This window comes from Gossypium hirsutum, chromosome A09 (genome assembly GCF_007990345.1).
Source record: "Gossypium hirsutum isolate 1008001.06 chromosome A09, Gossypium_hirsutum_v2.1, whole genome shotgun sequence".
Lineage (NCBI taxonomy): Eukaryota > Viridiplantae > Streptophyta > Magnoliopsida > Malvales > Malvaceae > Gossypium > Gossypium hirsutum.
This window is the reverse complement of record NC_053432.1, coordinates 39,810,427-39,832,750: the sequence shown is the minus strand read 5'-3', so window position 1 is coordinate 39,832,750 and position 22,324 is coordinate 39,810,427. Positions and strand designations below refer to the sequence as shown.

The 22,324-nt window shown below is 37.7% G+C and overlaps 1 non-coding gene across 1 annotated transcript; it reads left to right on the top strand.

Annotated features, from left to right (window-relative positions):
* The first annotated feature begins 227 nt into the window (after nt 1-227).
* LOC121207253 (small nucleolar RNA R71) lies at nt 228-334 on the top strand. The gene has a single exon (XR_005902344.1). It is a non-coding gene; the product is annotated as a small nucleolar RNA R71 (small nucleolar RNA).
* The last annotated feature ends 21,990 nt before the right edge of the window (nt 335-22,324 follow it).

Here is a 22,324-nt window from a genome sequence, read left to right as displayed (position 1 = left end):
CTGCCAAAGAAGCAAGTGTGTCTGCTTCATGTACTCCTGCTGCTCGTCTTTCTGAGGCTGCTCGGTTGGTTGGCCACTGATAGTCATTATTGGCAATTCTTTTAATAATCTTATAAGCATCGTTATAAAACTTAGAAAGAAGGGATCCATTTGCCGAAGCATCTACCATCATTCTAGTATGAATATTGAGACCAATATAGAAAGTCTCCATTTGACCGCAGCAAGGAATGCCATGATAAGGGCACTTTCGTAATAATTCCTTGAACCGCTCCTATGCCTCATATAAAGATTCTTCATCAAGTTACTGAAATGAAGTGATTTCATTTCAGATCTTGGCGGTTAAAGATAGAGGGAAATATTTCATTAAGAAACGTTCAACCAACTCTTGCCATGTAGTTATGGAACCAAACAGTAGGGAGTTCAACCACACTCGTGCTCTATCTCTTAAGGAGTATGGAAATAATCTCAGTCTCAAGGTGTCCTCAATCACCCCGACTAGTTTAAATGAGTCACTCACTTCCATGAATAGCCGAAGATGAAGATGTGGATCTTCAGTAGGAATCCCACAACATTGACCCATATTTTTCAACATTTGGAACATGATCGGCTTCAGCTTAAATTGTTGTGCCTCGATTTCAAGTCTCCTAATACCTGGATTGAGGTCGTTGAATAGAGGAATGGCATATTGTTGAATGGCACAGTTTCTATCATCGGCAACAATGATCGGACTGTGAGTATTATCAGTGAATGTTCCTCCTGAATTTTGGTTTGGAATCTCGAAATTCATATCTTCAGTCCTTCTTTGGTTCGCTTGTCTTCTCCTTTGTCAGAAAGTCCTTTCAATTTCAGGGTTTACAGGGAGTAAGTCAATGATTTGATAAATACTCATAAACACCTGAAAAAAACACACACAAAGAAAATGGAATTAAAATTTAATAAAAAAAATAGACCAAAATGAAAAATTAACAATTTCACAAATAATGCCTTTTAAAACAGCCCCTGGCAACGGCGCCAAAAACTTGGAATGAAGGAAATGTGCAAGTGTACACAATCGCAACAAGTAATAAAGTGACAAGTAAATATCGAGTTATCGTACCCACAGGGACTGTGAAAAGGATTATTTATGAATGCAATTTAAAACACTTTGGTGAAGAAAAATATTTTGTTTTGAAAAGGGAAAATGAGAGGAGAAAGTGAGAGAGGAGAGAAGAGAGAAGAGATGAATTGAGGTGTGTATCAAAAGATTAGCTGAAGGGGGTTTTTATAGCTGAAGAGGGCTGCTAAAAATAGCTAAAATTAGCAGCCAAAGAGCCCTCCCTTGGCTGGCCACACATGTGGCAAGTTTGATGATTTCAAACTTGCTAAATTAAGCATGGGGCAAATCTAGAAAGCCACCATTTGTGGAGGGGTTTGAATGCTATTTGAACAAGTCTTCAAGGGATTCTTTGCAAGATAAATAATTAGCCAATAAGCTGATTTGGGTCAGCACATGGGGCAGTTTTTGGCTGTCCATTACTTGGTCGGTTTGGTTCACTCGGTTCGGCTCAACTGGACCACTTTTCATAATTTATTAATAATAATTTATTAACCCAAATTAAATTGGATATAAATTAAAATTAATTTTATTATGAATTAATACACATAACTTTGGACCGTCTTAGGCTAAAAGTTAATTCGCCTTGATACTTCAAATTGCTTCTCAATTTTGTGCTTCTAGCAATGTCTGCCGAGCTATTTTTCGCCCTTTGTGCAAATCTGTCGAAAATAACCAAAATTCATCAAAATTAATTATAAAATTAATTAAAATTCAACATGTTCATATTTTAAGTACACTTTAATTATTTTATAAAAATTAATTATTTTTCGACAGGAATTTTACCGAAATTGGATGACTTTAAGTTAAAAAAGGCATGAAAATGTGTAAATTTTCGTGTTTCCACTTGCGAAGTCAAAATAAAATTTTTGATCCTGGAAATTGTTCTATATTTTGGCTTAAAAGATTCGAGTATGATTTTCTTGATAATGACTTAAAATTGCTTCATGTTCTTTCTACGGTGCTAGTCATGAAACTTTCAACTCGAAGTGAAATGGTAAGAGAAAACCTTGTCTTTGATCCTGATGATTATTATTCTATATCATTGTCTAAGGGATTTGAACCATGAAAAGTTGAATTCCAAAACATAGCTACCGAACGCCTTGTGATTCAGGTTTGTTGCCATTAATGAATTTTTCGATTCAGTATAATAAGGTAAGACCAACTTCTATTTTTGAACCCGGTAATGGATTACATGATCAATTTTTGGTTCATTGCGGAAAGGTAAAATCAACTTCTTTTTTTGATCCTAGCATTGGTTTATTTGCTCAATTTTTGAATAAGATTTTTAAAAGTTTTGTTGAGATTATAATTTCTAGTGTCACTAAACTATTTCATTCTTGTGTAGGTGACACCTCGAAATGGTTTCCTCCTAAAGAGGGAGGGTATGCAAACAACCTATTTTCTTTTCAAGGTATTTATGAATCTCAGGTTCTTGGAAGCATTTCTGTCATATTCATCACCCAAGAGGTTCGTGTCCAAGAAAGATTTTTCGCGAGCAAGTGGCCATATTTGAGGAAAAATTACTTTAAAGAGGGAAGGGATGATACGGCCACGCCGTGAACGCCCTTGGACCAGCTCACTAAGTGTGGCTTGCAAACTCTTGCAAGATGACTTAGTTCTATTCCAGCTCAATTCAGCTCAATTCAGCTCGATTCTAACTCATTGACACAATTTTATCCTTTTAAATTTATTCATTTTAGTTGCTGGAATAATTTCATGCTTTAGCTAAGTCAATTAATTTAGTTTTAGCTAAAAATTTGTGTTAATAAATATGTTTTAATCTAATTCTAATTAATTAAAGTGTTAAATGTGTCTTAGTTTAATGCATGGTTTAAATGTGTCAAAAGTAGAGACAAATTAATTAGCTACTGTTGAATTTAATTTGTGTCTTAGTCTATTACATGTTTTTAATATGTCCTAGCTTCTGCCGTATTTATCATGTCTTAAACTAATTAAATTTATTGAATTGAATGTTGTAGCTACATGCACTAGACGACTTGATTAATGTGAGCTGATGATTTAGTTTCTCCAAACACCCTTTCGTGAACAGCAAAGGACAAGGGAGAGCTGATGTTTCTTCTTTCCAAGTTGGCCATTTAGCTCTCCAAGCAGTCTTAAAGAGCTTTCACATTACTGGAAATTATTTTCACATGGAGTGACCATTTGGTCATTTGCTTTCACACACAAAGGGCTTCTCAATTTCATTGGTTCACACTCCATGGCTATTGGAGTGCCCTAAGCTGCTATTTAATGTAACATCCCGAATTAGGGTCTAGTCAAAACATTGGTTTTGAGGCCACAAATTCGAAGTAGAAATAATTATTTTATGATTATTTGATGATCCATGATATGAATGCATGTTTGTGTAAAATTTTCATCAAAAAACTTTATGCCTAAACTGTCCAATTTGACGTCAGGGACTAAATTGAATAAGTTGCAAAAATTGAATTCTAGAAGCTTTAAGCATGAAATTGCTATGGAGTATTAATTAGAGGTCTTTAAATAGTAATTTGACCAAGTTCTAAAATTTTGGACAAAAGTAGACATGCATAGGAAAATTTGAAAGAAAGGATTAATGGACATTGTAGTCATTTAGTTAATAAAAGAATAAAAGGGGAAAAATCAAGCAAAATTTGATCATCTTCTCCATGCCATAGCTGAAATTTCTAAGGGTTCCATAGCAAGGGTTTTTCAACTTTTCAAGCTCAATAGTAAGTACATCCTAGCCCCGTTTTTATGTTCTTTATGTTTTTGAGATCCCTGAAGCATGATCTAGCTATTTCAACCCTTAATTTAAGCTATAAAAAACTTACTCATGTGTGACATGCATGTATTTTGGTGTTTAATTGAGGAATATGAAAGTTTGATGTGTGTTTAACATCTTTTACTAAGTGATTTTTTATAGAAATGCATGTAAAGGACTTATTTGTAAAATTTGTAAAATGGGTAGTAAATATGTGAAATAAAGAAAAATATGGGCTGTTAGGAGTAGGAATATTAATCGGTTAGCTTGGGTAGTAAAGAAAATGCATGCATTTCATTTTACGAGCCTAATGACCAATTTGTAAATAAGTGAAAAGTTAGGGGTAAAAAGGTAATTTTACCAAAGTATGTGTTATGGGTCGATTCGAACAATGTTTTTATTAAATAAGTAAAATTTGGCATTATAGATCAAGAAAAACATGATTCGAGTCTTGATCGGGGGAAAAACAAGGTTTACGAAAAATAGGCTTGTTTTCATCATTTTGCACTGAGGTAAGTTCATATACAAATAATGTGATGTTATGATATACTTTTGATGTTTGAATATTACGTGAATTCAAATTCTTCAATGCTATTATAAGTTATGCTTTGATTTCTCCATGAGTAAGAGATAAGTATTATGGGCATTGAGATCGACATTACGAGCAAGATTGACAAAGATGTGATATCGAAAAATCCCATTTGAACCTTAGGAATAGTTTAGGATACAAGTGACATGTCACTAGGAACCGTGCGATTTATGAGCTCATGAGATATGTGATTTAGGTTTATGTGGTTCCGGGTGCTAGTCTTGTACGTCCTACCGGTGGCTGGGTAGTCCGGCATGTGTTGCGAATACCGGACAGCTTGTGTGAGTAGCCTATGTATCTACGTCCTGACCGACAGCTTGTGTGAGAAGACCCCTGAGTAGCTTGAGAATGAGCCTTTATGTTTTATGTGATATGAAGTAGCTTTAGCTACGTATGTGGCACTTATGTGCAAGCCTTTCGTGTATCCAATAGTATTCCGAGTGTTCAACGAGTAAATTACCAAGTAACTTGATAGAAGAACCAAGGGGTAAGTCAATGAGAAGAATGAGTAAGAAATTATGTTATGAGTCTATACAGGTATGTAGGTTGAACTCATGAATAATGCCTTGGTATGTGATGAACTTATGACAAAGTTGTTTATGTGATGAGTAAGTTTAAGTGATTTGATGAATTATAAGTTATGTTCATTATGTTAAATGTATACTAAATACTTGTTTATATAGCATGTTATTTGCATATGGGCTTACTAAGCTTTAATGCTTACCCCCTTCCTTTCCATCTTTTATAGTGTCGCCAAGCTAGCTCGAGGATCGAAGGATGCCCGAGACTTGATCACACTATCAATTGGACATTTGGGTATAGTTAGTCTCGACATTTTGAGTATGGCATCTATAGGGGACTTGGTCATTTTGTTATGTGTCATATTGATTAGCTAAATGAATTGTCTCATGATGGTATTATGATTCATTTTGTATATGGCCATGAGATGTGGCTTATATTTGCTTCTCGAATTGTAACCCTAATTATTTATGCATTTATGCAATGTGTTTATGATTTGTGATATGGTTGCTTGTTTGTAATGGATGTGATAAATGACACATATGCTTAATGAATGAATTGGGACTAAAAGGTATGTCCATGCTCATTGTATAATTGAGTAGGTTGAAGGTAGGTCCATAAGGATGAATATATATGAAATTGGTGTGGAATGCCATATGAAAGCATGATGGTTTGAGCATGTGATATGTTGACATTACAGAGTCATGGAATAATCATTATTGTGAGTATCGAGTGACTAAATATGCTATGTTGCATACCATCAAAAATGTATAAGTGAGAGTATTTAAGGGTGGAAAATGGCTTGGAAATTAGCCTAGAATTTGTCCAGATGTGTGGACACACAGGCATGTGTCTAGGCCATGTGTGACACATGGTCTGCCCCATGGGCGTGTAATCCAGCCGTGTGCCCCCTGCACCCTAATTAGGCAAAAAAATATGCCAGTAGTAAACACACGGGCAGAGACATGACCATGTGTCTCATCCGTGTGATAGACACAGCCTCAGGCACGGGCATGTGACTTGGCTGTGTGACCCTAATTGTGTTGATGATGTCATAAACAGAAAGTTATACGGGCTAAGCACTCGGGTGTGTCCCAAGCCACATGGGTGTGTGTGAGCACACAGCCTAACCGCACAGCCGTGTGACCCTGTTTCAAGAAAATTTCTCTAAGTGCTCCCAAAGTTTTCTAAAGTTCTTGTATTAGTCCCGAACTACTCCTGATGCATGTTTTGGGCCTTGTATGCCCATATAAGGGAGAATTTGCATATGTATCAATGAATTTAATTTGAATGAAATTTTATTGCCCAGTTTTGTATGTTTGCTCTATATAAGTCTGATCGTGTCACGGTGTCAGACACGGGTAAGGGGTGTTACATTTAAAGTCCAAGACTAATCAGTTTTTCAAGGCAGCTCATTCAATCACTTTGTCCCAACCTAATTAAGGCCATTTAGCTCATTTCAGCTCCTTATTTATTTACATAATTCAGCTGATTAATAACCCCCAAGAGGCTGTCCATTGGCGTCACCAAGGTGCAGAATACTTCAAGAGCTGTGTTGAAGAGCTCAATAGTTATTTTCAGCTTAATTAAGCAAAATTAAAACTTGACCATTTAGTACCTTTTGTGTCCATTCGGTTGGAACATGTTCAGCCTATAAATAATTGTTTTGTAAACATTTTAAAGTTTAGACAATATACCTTGACATTTTTGTGAATTTTAATTCATTTGTGAGTTTATTCAACTCTTTAAATTCGTTTAAGACTCAAGTAGACTTATCTAGCTTGCTAGTGGCGTATTTCTTGTTTCGTTGACCTTATCACTCAATCCCGAGTGTGGCGTTCAACCATTTGATACCTTTGGTTCCTAACTCTTTATAGTTAGCAAGCCAAGGTCCTTTCCAGCACCTTAAGTGAGTTATAAGTTTTGGGTCAATACTCTTTATAGTATTGGTTCACTCTTGTCTTTAAGCTCAACTTTCCATTCTATCAAACATTCTGATTTGTTTGCTTCAAACCTTATGTAACACCACGAACCCGAGACCGTCACCGGAGTCGAACACGAGGTGTTAACAGACTTTAAAAAAATTTCCAGACACTGCCAATCTGCAAAATAGTCGCTTTAAAAATCATATCTTGAGTTCAGAAACTCGGAATCCAGTTCCATAAATTTTCCCTGAAACTAGACTCATATACCCATCTACATATTTTTTTCTAGAATTTTTGGTCGGGCCAATTAGTACAGTTTATTAGTCAAATTCTCCCATGTTACAGGGATCGACTACCCTGACCTTTGCGCATTACGACATGGATATCTCCTTCTACAGGGATCCAATACTTATGTGGTTTATTTCTAGAGAAACTAGACTCAGAGAGGAATCTATACATATATGGCTTGACTCCTAATTGTCCCTGGTTAATTTGAAATGAATTTCCAAAGTCGGAACAGGAAATCCAGAAACCGTTCTGGCCCTGTCTCACGAGAACCTGAATATCTCTTAACATACTATCCGTATGATTGTTTCGTTACTTTCCTATGAAAATAGATTCATCAAGGTTCGTTGAAATAATTTAGTCACTATTTAATTCCATTCCTGTTATTTTTAGTGATTTTCCAAATCTACCTCACTGCTACTGTCAGCATCTGCCTTTAAGGTAGACTTTACCTATTTCATGGTTTCCATGATTCAACTAGCCCTTTTTGCATAAATAGCACAATTTATGAAAGTGATTAACCATTCCCATGGCCAATCCTTGTCAAGCATATCCACACCAAATGATTATAACATTATACTCAAACATATATAAGCCATTTTCGCATGGCTATCCAAAATTTTACAAGTCCAAAGGGTCCACGACCCACAACAAACGGGTAGTCCTATACATGCCATTTCGAAGTTCAACCAAAATTGTACCAAAAGGGGGGGCTTTGATAGTGTGGGCGACTTTGACTTCAAGATCCCGAGTCCGATAGCTGGAGAACCAATCTATAAAACAGAGGAGCAATGAAACGGAGTAAGCAATTTATGCTTAGTAAGTTTTGAGCAAGGAATTCCAGCACAACAAAAGTATAGCATTCATATAGCTAAACGGATAATTTCATATGCACAAATTTTCGATATCATACTTGCTTCACATTACCAACCCTTATGTACATACACAAAAGATCAACTCAGCCAAAGGCCGGTAGCTCGTTTATCAACTGAGCGAATACTTATTTGTAAGGGTTCAACTAAATTCAAGCACATACGAAACATACCTCAATGTTGGGATGTTTCTAGAGTATTAACTGAAATTTTTACAGCAAGATCATTCATTCCCAAATCACGTACCTTCGGAATTTAACCGGATATAGCTCCTCGTTCAAATGCCTTCGGGACATAGCCCGGTTATAGTAACTCGCACAAATGCCTTCGGGACTTAACCCGGATTTAGTAACACGCACAAATGCCTTCGGGACTTAACCCGGATTTAGTAACTCGCACAAATGCCTTCAGGACTTAACCCGGATTTAGTAACTCGCACCAATGCCTTCGGGCTTAGCCCGGAATTAGTATCTCGCACAAATACCTTCGGATCTTAGTCCGGATATGGTCACTTAGCACAAAGCCTTCGGGACTTAGCCCGGACATCATTCAAATAACCATGCACATTTAACAATAAATCATGGCACATTCGTATTTCATTTTCGTTAGCAAAACTCAAACACAAGACACTTATCATTCTTGTAATTTCGGCTCAATAGCCACACACAAAGAGCATGATTTTGATTTGCTTAAAACATGATCTAATCAAATCTTAATTTAAGCTCTCTTACTCAAGAACTTACCTCGGGTGTTGTTGAACGATTCCGATAGCTATTCGACCACTTTTTCCTTCCCTTTATCGGATTTATTTCCCCTTTGCTCTTGAGCTTAATTAAACAAATAAATTGATTTAATCATTTGAGCATCGAAAAGAGGAACACAAGGCACTTAGCCCATATTTATTCATTAGACATTAAAGTCACATATGTACGGAATCATGAATCAAACTCAACATTTTAGCTAATTTTTCTCCCTTGGCCGAATATGCATGTCTATTTTGGGGCCGATTTCAACACTTAATACATTCTACAAGTATGGTCACTTGTATTGACTAAACACCCTTTTTGTTTCAAGTTCAAAACTTGGCTAATACACACATATATACACTAGTAAAGCATCCTCTCCCTTTCCATCAATTTAACACATGCATTACTCATTAATATACAAAAATTATATTCGGCCTTAGCACACAACTTGCTAGCCGATTCTTCTCCATTTAGCAACCAATGCACATATGTGCTCACTCAAAAATGCTAAAAAGAAGATTCAAGAATCATCAATCCACCATCACATGCATCATTACAAAGCTTTACACTTAGCATGCAAATGACATCAACACAAATCCACCTTAGCCGAAACTTAACTCATCTTCATGCCTCATCACCACAACATCAAACATCAACCAAGAATGATGCATCCATGGCCGAGTGTCATTTCCATCACATAGCAGGATTTAGACCATGGGCTAGGTAGAACTCAAGCTAACAACTAAAACATGCATGCATCTCATGGAACATCACCAAACATACCTTAGCCTAGTCACATGCATGGCCGAACCTCTTCAACCTTTCTTCTTCCTTCCTCCTTAAAATTTTTGGCCAAAGATGAACCAAAGGATGAACACTTTTTTTTTGTTTTTCTTTCTAGTTTCGGCTAAATGAAGATGAAAAAGGATGAACAAAATTTTCTCCTTTCTTTTCTTTAACTCACGGCAATGGGGGGGGGAAGACAACCACACACATTTTTTTTTGTTTCCATCATATTCCCTTTCATTATTTTATGCCCATGCTCCTTATTTTATTTTTCCTAACATACCTCACTAACATAACATGTTTGTGACATGTTTCCACTCATGATGCACTAACACAACATGTCTATGACATGTTTTGCCCATCACACTTGGTCTACCATGCTTGTCATGGCCGGCCACTACTCATTAGGGGGGGAATTTGACATGCAAGTCCCCCCCTTTTTCCACATGCACTAATAGGTCCTTACGCATTGACCTATCACATTTTAAAATTTTCTCACGTAAGTCCTATTTGATGAAATTCACTTACAATTAACAAAATTCAAACACGAAATTTTCACACATGCACATGTACATATAATGAGCATCAATTATGACGGTTAATTATTTTTACGACTCGGTTTAGCAGTCCCGAAACCACTTCCCGACTAGGGTCAATTTTGGGCTGTCACAACTCTCCCCCACTTAAGAAATTTTTGTCCCCGAAAAGCTTACCGGTAAATAGGTTTGGGTATCGTTCTTTCATCGAGCTCTCGGTTTCCCAAGTAGTTTCCTCGATCCCGTGTTTGAGCCATAACACCTTCACTAACGGAACCCTTTTGTTCCGCAACTCCTTTACTTCACGAGCTAGGATACGCATCGGTTCTTCTTCATAACTCATATCGGCTTAAATTTCAACCTCTGATGGGCTAATTATGTGCGATGGATCATATCGATAGCGTCGAAGCATCGAAACATGAAAGACGTCGTGAATCTTTTCAAGCTCAGGGGGCAAAATCAATCTATACGCAACCGGACCAACTCGTTCGGAAATTTCGTACGGCCCAATGAATCTCGGGCTCAACTTGCCTTTACGACCAAATCTGAGTACCTTCTTCCAAGGCGAAACTTTAAGAAACACTTTATCTCCCACCTGATATTCAATGTCCTTTCGTTTCAAATCCGCATACGATTTTTGACGATCTGTGGCTGCTTTCAGACTTTCACGGATTACCTTTACTTTCTGTTCGGCATCCTTAATCAAATCAACTCCGAAAATTTACTTTCATCGAGCTCGGTCCAAAATAATGGTGTACGGCATTTACGCCCGTACAAAGCCTCGTAAGCTGCCATCTTAATACTTGATTGAAAACTATTGTTGTAAGCGAATTCAATCAAAGGTAAATACCACTCCCATGAACCACTAAACTCGAGGATGCAACCTCTTAACATATCCTCAAGTATCTGAATTATCCGCTCGGATTGACCATCGGTTTGTGGATGAAAAGCGGTGCTAAAATGTAGCTTGGTACCCAAAGCTTCTTGCAATTTCTTCCAAAATCGCGAGGTGAATCTCGGATCTCTATCCGACACAATAGAAATCGGTACCCCGTGTAATCTCACAATCTGAGAAACATACAATTCAGCTAGTTTATCCAATGAAAAATCCGTACGTACGGGGATGAAATGAGCCGACTTAGTCAGTCTATCAACAACAACCCAAATCGCATCTTTCTTACTTGTCGACAATGGCAACCCAGATACAAAATCCATCGTGACTCGATCCCATTTCCATTCAGGTATCATGATTGGCTGAAGTAATCCTGAAGGCACTTGATGTTCCGCTTTCACTTGTTGACATATTAAACATCTCGAAACAAAGTCGGAGATGTCTCGTTTCATACCATGCCACCAAAACCGACGTTTCAAATCGTTGTACATTTTCGTACTCCCCGGGTGAATTGACATTCGGCTACAATGGGCTTCGTTCAGAATCATCGAAATGAGTTCCGAATTCCTTGGAACACATAAACGACTTCTGAACCTCAAACAATCATCATCATCAATTTGAAACTCCGATTCCTTGTTCGGAACACACTCAGCCTGTTTTGCAACCAATTCATCATCAACTTTCTGGGCATCACGAATTTGATGAATCAATAATGGTTTGGCTTTTAATTCAGCTACTAACACATTGTCGGGTAGAACAGACAAGTGCACATTCATCGCTCGTAAAGCAAACAATGATTTCCGGCTTAAGGCGTCCGCAACCACATTAGCCTTTCCCGGGTGGTAATCAATGACAAGCTCGTAATCTTTCAACAACTCAAGCCAACGTCTTTGTCGCAGATTTAAGTCTTTTGGAGTCATCAAATATTTGAGACTTTTGTGATCCGAAAATACATGGCACTTTTCACCAAATAGGTAATGTCGCCATATTTTTAAAGCAAACACGATGGCAGCTAGTTCAAGATCATGGGTCGGATAATTTTTCTCATGTGGCTTTAATTGCCTCGACGCATAGGCCACCACTCGACCTTCTTGCATCAATACGCAACCCAACCCAAGTAGTGATGCGTCACTATAAATGACAAACTCTTTGCCTGATTCGGGTTGCACTAAAATTGGAGCTTCAGTCAAATAAGTGTTTAGTTGATCAAAACTTTTCTGACATTTCTCCGTCCATTCGAACTTAACATCCTTTTGAAGTAGCTTCGTCATTGGTGTGGCTATCATCGAGAAACCTTTGACAAATCGTCGGTAATAACTGGCGAGCCCCAGGAAGCTCCGAACTTCGGTAATATTTCTTGGAGGCTTCCGGTTAAGTATGGCTGAAATTTTGCTCGGGTCAACTCGAATACCCGATGCGGATACCACATGACCCAAGAAACTAACCTCTCTTAACCAGAACTCACACTTACTGAACTTAGCATATAACTGCTTCTCCCGCAAAATTTGCAACACTAGTCTCAGGTGCTCAGCATGTTCAGTCTCATCTCTTGAATAGACCAAGATGTCATCAATGAACACAACTACGAATCGATCCAAATATGGTCTGAAGATCCGATTCATCAAATCCATAAATACCGCAGGGGCATTAGTGAGCCCAAACGGCATCACTAAGAACTCGTAGTGACCATATCTCGTTCTGAAGGCAGTTTTGGGTATGTCCGAATCTCGAATTCGCAACTGATAATAGCCCGATCTCAAATCTATTTTTGAGAACACTGAGGCTCCCTTCAGTTGGTCGAACAAATCATCGATACGTGGTAACGGATATTTGTTCTTTATCGTCACTTTATTCAGTTGACGATAGTCAATGCACAACCTCATGGTTCCGTCCTTCTTTTTCACGAACAATACTGGTGCACCCCAAGGTGAGAAACTTGGTCGAGCAAAACCTCTATCCGTCAATTCTTGCAACTGAGCTTTCAACTCCTTTAACTCGGTTGGTGCCATACGATACGGAGCCATCGAAATCGGCGTAGTCCCAAGTACAAGCTCAATACCAAACTCTATCTCCCGAACAGATGGTAAACCCGGTAATTCTTCAGGAAAAACATCCGGGTATTCACAAACCACTGGCACAGATTCGAGTTTCTTTTCTAATTCTTTGTCATCAAGTACATACGCAAGGTATGCTTCGCACCCTTTTCTTACATATTTCTGGGCCAACATTGCTGATATTACAGCTGGCATCCCTCCAAGTTCGTAGACTCAACACGAATTACTTCGTTATTTGCGCACCTCAAATCAATAGTCTTACTTTTGCAATTCACAACCGCATCATGCACGGTCAACCAATCCAACTCGAGAATAACATCAAATTCATCAAACGGCAAAAGCATCAAGTCCGCCGGAAAACAGGAACCTCGGATTACTAGGGGACATTTCTTACACACTTTGTCGACAAGCACGTAACGACCCAAGGGATTTGACACCCGAATTACGAACTCAGTAAACTCAATAGGTAAAGTCTTACTGGATGCTAAGGTTTCACATATGTAAGAATGAGTAGAACCGGGGTCAATCAAAGCAATGACATTAGTATCAAAGAGAGTAAAAGTACCGGTAATAACATCAGACGAAGAAGCATCCTCGCGGGCACGTATAGCATAAGCTCTAGCAGGCGCACGAGCCTCGGATCTGGTCGTAGCATCTCTAGATCCTCTCTGACCACCACTAGCATTGCCCGTATTTCCAGATGGTCTACCTCGAGCAGTGGTAGCACCCGGTTTCCCACTCTGATTTACATTCTGTTCAGACAACCTCGGGCAATCTTTAATGAAGTGGTCAACTGATCCGCACTTGTAACAGGAGCGGTCAGGGAATCTACAACTCCCCGAATGCCATTTACCGCAATATCGACATTTCGTTCTGTCTCGACGTTCATTCCCAACACTGGCGAATGAAGTGCCTCGTGTACCCACAGGGGGTCGATCACGATCTCGTCTAAAAAGGCCCGAAGTGCCTCTAAACTGGCCCGCATCATCTCGAAATTTCTTCGATGCCTGTTGAAGAGACTTTCCCGAGGATCTTTTACGAAACTCTCCAGTTCCCTCATCAACTTTTTGTTTTCTTTTCTAAGCTCTTCGGCTTTACAAGCTCGCTCGACAAGTACTACGAACTCTCGTATTTCAAGAATGCCAACGAACATTTTTATATCTTCATTCAGCCCATCCTCGAAGCGTTTACACATGATAGCCTCGGACGAAACACATTCCCGAGCGTATCTACTAAGTCTAACAAATTTTCGCTCGTAATCAGTAACTGACATAGAACCTTGTTTAAGCTCAAGAAATTCCTTCTGTTTTGATCAACAAATCTCTGACTGATATACTTTTTCCGAAACTCAGTTTGGAAAAACTCCCAAGTTACTTGCTCTCGGGGCACAACAGAAGTCAGAGTACTCCACCAATAGTAGGCAGAATCGCGTAGCAAGGAGATAGTACACTTTAGGCATTCATTGGGTGTACAAGATAGCTCATCGAGTACCCGGATAGTGTTGTCCAACCAAAATTCAGCTTGCTCGGCATCGTCGTTATCCGTAGCCTTAAATTCAGTAGCCCCATGTTTTCAGATTCTGTCAACTGGGGGCTTATTTGACCTTATTTGGTCAGTTACCGGAGGTATTGTAGGTGCGGGGGTGGTATTTGTCGGGAATGGAGGTTGTGGAACAACCGTATTAGTTCGAATGTATTGGTTGAACCAATCATTCATCACGCTATAGAAAGCTTGTCTAGCTTCATCATTCGGGTTACTAGCATTAGGTTGAGAGTCCGCCGGCGCTGTCCCTTGTGTGGGAGCAGGTGCTACACTCTCAAGATCATCAGCTACCGCTCGGTCGGGATCGGAATCCATTACTATAAATAAACACATTTGCAAATGTCAGAAATATCCACACTATCAAATAATCACATAAAATGGCATGTATAGCTAGACCCAACGCATTACGGTAGTCCTAGAATCGACTAAACCGTAGCTCTGATACCAATAAAATGTAACACCCCGAACCCGAGACCGTCACCGGAGTCGAACACGAGGTGTTAACAGACTTTAAAAAAATTTCCAGAACTGCCAATCTGCATAATAGTTGCTTTAAAAATCATACCTTGAGTTTAGAAACTCAGAATCTAGTTCCGTAAATTTTCCCTGAAACTAGACTCATATACCCATCTACATAATTTTTTCTAGAATTTTTGGTCTGGCCAATTAGTACAGTTTATTAGTCAAAGTCTCCCATGTTACAGGGATCGACTACCCTGACCTTTGCGCATTACGACTTGGATATCTCCTTCTACAGAGCTCCAATACTGATGCGGTTTGTTTCTAGAGAAACTAGACTCAGAGAGGAATCTATAAATATATGGCTTGACTCCTAATTGTCTCTGGTTAATTTGAAATGAATTTCCAAAGTTGGAACAGGAAATCCAGAAACCGTTCTGGCCCTGTCTCACGAGAACCTGAATATCTCTTAACATACTGTCCGTATGATTGTTTCGTTACTTTCCTATGAAAATAGATTCATCAAGGTTCGATTAAATAATTTATTCACTATTTAATTTCATTCCTGCTATTTTTAGTGAATTTCCAAATCTACCTCACTGCTGCTGTCAGCATCTGCCTTTAAGGTAGACTTTACCTATTTCATGGTTTCCATGATTCAACTAGCCCTTTTTGCATAAATAGCACAATTTATGAAAGTGATTAACCATTCCCATGGCCAATCCTTGTCAAGCATATCCACACCAAATGATTATAACATTATACTCAAACACATATAAGCCATTTTCGCATGGCTATCCAAAATTTTACAAGTCCAAAGGGTCCACGACCCACAACAAACGGGTAGTCCTATACATGCCATTTCGAAGTTCAACCAAAATTGTACCAAAAGGGGGGTTTGATAGTGTGGGCGACTTTGACTTCAAGATACCGAGTCCGATAGCTGGAGAACCAATCTATAAAACAGAGGAGCAATGAAACGGAGTAAGCAATTTATGCTTAGTAAGTTTTGAGCAAGGAATTCCAGCACAACAAAAGTATAGCATTCATATAGCTAAACGGATAATTTCATATGCACAAATTTTCGATATCATACTTGCTTCACATTACCAACCCTTATGTACATACACAAAAGATCAACTCAGCCAAAGGCCGGTAGCTCGTTTATCAACTGAGCGAATACTTATTTGTAAGGGTTCAACTAAATTCAAGCACATACGAAACATACCTCAATGTTGGGATGTTTCTAGAGTATTAACTGAAATTTTTACAGCAAGATCATTCATTCCCAAATCACGTACCTTCGGAATTTAACCGGATATAGCTCCTCGTTCAAATGCCTTCGGGACATAGCCCGGTTATAGTAACTCGCACAAATGCCTTCGGGACTTAACCCGGATTTAGTAACTCGCACAAATGCCTTCGGGACTTAACCCGGATTTAGTAACTCGCACAAATGCCTTCGAGACTTAACCCGGATTTAGTAACTCGCACCAATGCCTTCGGGCTTATCCCGGAATTAGTATCTCGCACAAATACCTTCGGATCTTAGTCCGGATATGGTCACTTAGCACAAAGCCTTCGGGACTTAGCCCGGACATCATTCAAATAACCATGCACATTTAACAATAAATCATGGCACATTCGTATTTCATTTTCGTTAGCAAAACTCAAACACAAGACACTTATCATTCTTGTAATTTCGGCTCAATAGCCACACACAAAGAGCATGATTTTGATTTGCTTAAAACATGATCTAATCAAATCTTAATTTAAGCTCTCTTACTCAAGAACTTACCTCGGGTGTTGTCGAACGATCCCGATAGCTATTCGACCACTTTTTCCTTCCCTTTATCGGATTTATTTCCCCTTTGCTCTTGAGCTTAATTAAACAAATAAATTGATTTAATCATTTGAGCATCGAAAAGAGGAACACAAGGCACTTAGCCCATATTTATACATTAGACATTAAAGTCACATATGTACGGAATCATGAATCAAACTCAACATTTTAGCTAATTTTTCCCCCTTGGCCGAATATGCATGTCTTTTTTGGGGCCGATTTCAACACTTAATACATTCTACAAGTATGGTCACTTGTATTGACTAAACACCCTTTTTGTTTCAAGTTCAAAACTTGGCTAATACACACATATATACACTAGTAAAGCATCCCCTCCCTTTCCATCAATTTAACACATGCATTACTCATTAATATACAAAAATTATATTCGGCCTTAGCACACAACTTGCTAGCCGATTCTTCTCCATTTAGCAACCAATGCACATATGTGCTCACTCAAAAATGCTAAAAAGAAGATTCAAGAATCATCAATCCACCATCACATGCATCATTACAAAGCTTTACACTTAGCATGCAAATGACATCAACACAAATCCACCTTAGCCGAAACTTAACTCATCTTCATGCCTCATCACCACAACATCAAACATCAACCAAGAATGATGCATCCATGGCCGAGTGTCATTTCCATCACATAGCAAGATTGAGACCATGGGCCAGGTAGAACTCAAGCTAACAACTAAAACATGCATGCATCTCATGGAACATCACCAAACATACCTTAGCCTAGTCACATGCATGGCCAAACCTCTTCAACCTTTCTGCTTCCTTCCTCCTTAAAATTTTTGGCCAAAGATGAACCAAAGGATGAGCACTTTTTTTTTTGTTTTTCTTTCTAGTTTCGGCTAAATGAAGATGAAAAAGGATGAACAAAATTTTCTCCTTTCTTTTCTTTAACTCACGGCAATGGGGGGGGAAGACAACCACACACATTTTTTTTTGTTTCCATCATATTCCCTTTCATTATTTTATGCCCATGCTCCTTATTTTATTTTTCCTAACATACCTCACTAACATAACATGTTTGTGACATGTTTCCACTCATGATGCACTAACACAACATGTCTATGACATGTTTTGCCCATCACACTTGGTCTACCATGCTTGTCATGGCCGGCCACTACTCATTAGGGGGGGAATTTGACATGCAAGTCCCCCCCTTTTTCCACATGCACTAATAGGTCCTTACGCATTGGCCTATCACATTTTAAAATTTTCTCACGTAAGTCCTATTTGATGAAATTCACTTACAATTAACAAAATTCAAAAACGAAATTTTCACACATGCACATGTACATATAATGAGCATCAATTATGACGGTTAATTATTTTTATGACTCGGTTTAGCGGTCTCGAAACCCCTTCCCGACTAGGGTCAATTTTGGGCTGTCGCACCTTAGCTAAATCTTCATCCTCATTCACCTAGACGTTTCCATCATCATTTCACTTAGCCAATTTCAGCCCTTCTCTTTATTCCCCTTTGTTTCAACATCTAGCCGATCCTATCCTTAATCCATCTTAAAACTCTTTTAAAACCTTCCATTTAAGCCTACATTTAGCCAAATTCAACTAAACTCCGAATTGAATGAAACTTCTCCAGATTACAATCAGGCATCTAAGCCACTCGAATCACTTCATCGAGGTGAGATCGTATTAATTTGCCATTAGAGTTGGAGAATAGAGCTCACTGGGCTTTGAAGTAGTTGAACTTTGATCTTAAGCAAGCCGGTGAGAGAAGGATGTTACAACTAGATGAGTTGGAAGAGTTGAGGTTGTTTTCCTATGAGAATGTCAGAATGTGTAAAGAAAGATCAAAAAGATGGCATGACAGTCATATACAACCTCATGAGTTTAAAGAAGGTTAGAGGTTTTGTTGTTTAATTCAAGGTTGAAGTTATTTCCTGGGAAGCTTAAATCTCGATGGAAAGGACACTATACCATCTACCGAGTTTATCCTTATGGAGCTATTGAATTATACGACAATTATGGAGGTATGTTTAAAGTTAATGGTCAATGTCTCAAACACTACTGGGATGGTGAAGTTGAGCGAGTTGAATCCTCGTTCAAATTAATAGACCCTTGATTTTTCATGAGCTTGCTTTGTAAATAAATAAATAACTAGAAATTATTTTCTTAACTTATTACATTTAACTAATTCTATCTAAGGAGAATGGAACTTAAGCAAGACTGCTTGACACCTCTAACCTTTCTTGGGAAATAATTTAATGTAATTTGTTAAGAAGTAATTTTCTAATTAAGATTTAAAATTTTTAATTTCATTTGTTTTGTTTAAATTTTAAATTTTTATGTTAATAAAGGGGGTCAAATATAGTCTAAGTTTGAGACCCAAGACAGCAAAAAGGAGGGGAAAATCCATACTTTGCCACCACTCCCATTACTTGCCGCCCAAGTAACCCTAATGTAGCTAAATTTTTGCTACATGTTGTCCTAATTCTTCCCTATATATTTTTCATATCCCTTAAAGCAATTTCCTTACCTAAAAATCCCTAAATCTCCCTCTTGTGCTGCTAGCCTCAAATCCCGAAAGAAAACCTAGTTTATCTTCCCTTTTTGCCGAAATCACCTATTGCTACCGCACATTGTTGTTGTCCTCGCCGCACACTTCCCTTACTATCGTACGCTATCGTTGCCGCTGCACCATCCTTGTTGTCACAAGATTTTTGTCGTAGCAAGTCCTTACCCACCTTGTCGATTTCTCTTTTCCCCCTTGTGTAGAAACATTGCCAAATTCTCAAGAAAAGATACCATGTCTCGCAAAAGAACTAGATCTTCAAAGACTACTCCTGAAAACCCGATTTTGATCGATGAAAAAGTGAAAGAGAGATTTGATTCAATCTTCAAGCATCAACCTATGATTCTAGAAAAAGGTTTTAACTTGAAGAGTTATGATTTGATGGTTGTCCTTATACCGATTAGAAAGAAAATCAATGCTTTCAAGTGGGAATGATTTTGTGATACTCGTTCACTTCCCGATGACGAACTAGTTCGAGAATTCTATGCTAGTTTGACTATGCAAGATGCTACTGAGGTCATTGTTTGAAAGAAATACTGCTTGATGTTGTGACAAATCTGGAATCCCAGTGGATTATAAGAAAGTTTGAGAGCCATTCTTGATAAAGGGAATACCTAAAACCAGTAGCAAATGTATGGTTTTATTTTGTTCGCTATAGTTTTATGTCTATCTCACATAGTTCCACCATCTAGATGGAACAGATGCTCTTGTTATATGCAATTTTTAAAGAAAAGTCCATTAATGTGGGAAAATTGTTCTCAAGGAGATTCATGATTGTGCTAAAAAAAAGACAGGAAGTGCTTATTTCCCATTATTAATCACTGCACTTTGCTTAAGGGCCCATGTAAAACACAAGCAAATTTGAAGGGGCAATATGTTCAAGGGTGCATTACAAATCATGATCTTGAAAGGTTAGTAGAGAAGATGCATGAGCTGAATCAACGCGAGCAAGAAAAGCCAACTGAGCCAGATACCGAGGAGTCAACAAATGAAACTGGAACTAAAGCTAATCAGTTACATAAACTGAAAATAATCTGATAAGGAACTGAACAGTCCTAAACCAATTGAAGGATCTGTAAACCGTGAACCAAAGGTTGAGCCCAAAAAAGAAATAGTCAAGCTAAGTGTTGAATCTGAATCTACAACTCCAATGCTGACTTCTGCGAATACTTCAAAGAAATTAGAGTTGTTAATTATGATGGATATGTGCAAGTTCATGCACAATCAATAACAAACTTACTGGAAATAATAAAAAATTAGAGATGACTCAATTTGAAATACATTTTTTCTTGAGTTCCCAGATGCTATCTTTGAGACATGAACAGAAGATATTGACTATGCAAGAGGAGATAAAGCTAAAGAAGACAAGAATGAGTCAAAAAAATAAAAGCTGGGATTCTTGTCTTGTTATTAATTAATTATTTTTAGGTCTTTAGGAATTTATTTCTTTCATAATTAGGATTTAATTTCTTCAGAATAAAACATAACAAGCAAGAATAAACTTAACACTTCTTTAGAAAGAAAAAGACTAAGTGATGTGGTAATGGGAATGAACATGTCTAGGATTGTGTTATTAGGAAAGACTTGGTATTTAAGTAGTCTTAATGACTCACCTCTCTTTCTTTAGAACTCTACCTGGTGTTCAGTTTTCATTCATTGCTTTGTTCTTCCAATGAGGACATTGCTTCGTTTTAAAAGGGGTAAGGCAAATAAATTGCTCAAATTTTTAAAATTTTCAAGTCTGTTTCCATCATTTCTTTCATAAGTGTGTTTTAATAAATGAATGTTTAGAGACATTTTTTTAAATGAGATAGTTTGTATGCAAGTATGAATGATGATACTATCTAAGTGAACGTATGTTATCATGAAGAATGAAATACTTGTATGATCTTAGTCTTAGTAATGTTTTCCATTAAAACTTAGTTTCTCTTGAGATTAGACGTGCATGAAGGTTTATATCTTTCGAATTGACTTAGTAACTTTCTTGAGGCGAAATCCTGGGAGACATAAAAATCCAAAATGATATGGCACTATTTCTTTAGATTGTTTGAGCCTTTTCGAGCCAACCTTATGATATTAAACCCTTGAAACTATAATTTTGAGCTTAAAGGCTTGTTTATTGCAATGAATCTACATTATAAGATACTAATTTTGTGCACTCATCTTAACTAAAGTTGTCTTGGTAATCAACATTTGAGGAAATTTTCAAAAAGATGTATGTGCTCATGCTTAAAAAAAACAAAGAGAGACGAAGAAAGATCGAATAATAGTTTGCTCAGTTTCCAAAAAGAAAAATGTATTAGTATGAGTTCAAAATAAGTTTGGGGGTGTTCCAAAGGTTCACTTAAAGAAAAAGACTGTATTTCAAGAAATCCAAGAAAAAGTTAAAGGTTAAGATTTTGAAACCGAAATGTCTCGTCTCTTTAAATCCCTACCTTTAACCGAGCCCCATTACAACCTTATAAAAAACCTATTGATTTGATGATTATGATACCTACATTAGTGGAGAGGAAGTACTAAGTTCAACATATGAAGATCATAAATAAGCCTTATGATTGTTTGCTTGATTGATAAGAAATTATGTTGAATGAAGAATGTTATCTGTGGCTGTGACATACATACAAACTATGATTCATGTTGGCATATTTTGAAACTTAGTATCAGATTCTAAAAATTTTTGCATATGAATTACTTGTTAATAAATGAGATCTATGAACATGAAGTTATTAATGCATGATTATGGAACAAAAATTGATGCTGCTTACACGGTTAGCAAATTTGCCTTAGCAAGACTTGTAACAACCCGTTTTTGGGTCAATCAAAACAGTGTTTCGGAACCACAAATTTGAAGTAAAAATATTTATTTTATTATTTCTTTAAGGT